This window comes from Rhineura floridana, chromosome 6 (assembly GCF_030035675.1).
Source record: "Rhineura floridana isolate rRhiFlo1 chromosome 6, rRhiFlo1.hap2, whole genome shotgun sequence".
NCBI classification, from domain to species: domain Eukaryota; kingdom Metazoa; phylum Chordata; class Lepidosauria; order Squamata; family Rhineuridae; genus Rhineura; species Rhineura floridana.
Genome location: NC_084485.1, coordinates 27,137,165 through 27,138,254, shown reverse-complemented (window position 1 = coordinate 27,138,254; position 1,090 = coordinate 27,137,165).

The following is a 1,090-nucleotide window of genomic DNA, read 5'->3' as shown; positions in this document are numbered from 1 at the left end:
CCCCGTAGAGAAGTTGAGAAATAGTTTTGGATCTAAACACCTTTAGGGCTGCTGGAATGTATTGTCCTCCTTTAGTGAAGAAGAACGTTCGAATACCACTGGCTGAGTTGCGAGCAGTAGAAATAGCCCCTTGGATATGGGGAGTCCAGGACAGAGAGGAATGAAATAGTATACCAAGGTATTTGAAATGAGAAACCTGTTCTATTTTATGGGTATTGATTGTCCATACGTGAGGAGGAGAGTGCTTGGCAAAAGCTAAGATCTTAGTTTTGGAAAAGTTTATAGATAGTTTGTTATCATGACAGAAGCTCATAAAAGCTTTTGTTAGGCGTTTGAGTCCTACTTTAGAAACAGAAAGGAGAACAGCGTCATCTGCATACAATAACAGAGGACAATGCAGGTTCGCTAACTTAGGGGGGTGGAAGTCCGGGGATTGACAATAGAGGGACAGATCATTCATGAAAAAATTAAATAGAAGTGGGGCTAGTATGCAGCCTTGTCTTACACCTTTTGTTGTAGTAATGGGGTTTGTGAGATGTCCTTCATGACTGCATCTAACACGAAAGGATGTGTGATGGTGCAGACGGCTAATTAAGAAGAGGAGTCTTTTGTCAATTGTAGATTTTGCGAGTTTCGTCCATAGTATCTCCCTAGGGATGGAATCAAAAGCCGATTTCAAGTCGATAAAGGCAACAAACAGGCCGTTACCCCAGCGGTTCTTGTATTTTTCAGCTAAGTGATTTAAAATCACACAGTGTTCTATCCCAGACCTACCTTTCCGGAAAGCTGCCTGCTCCCTCCCAATAAACCATAAATGGCAAATGTATATTAACTAGTAATAACAAACTTACTGTAGTAAAATGGTAGCACAAGGCATTTCATCACCACCACGTGAATCCAGAGCTTGGAAGAGTTACTTTTTTGAACCACAACTCCCACGAGCCCAATCCCTGGGGCTGATGGGAGTTGTAGTTTAAAAAAGTAACTTTTCCAAGCTCTGGATTCACGTGGTGGTGATGAAATGCCTTGTGCTACCATTTTACTACAGTAAATTTGTTATTACTAGTTAATATACATTTGCCATTTATGA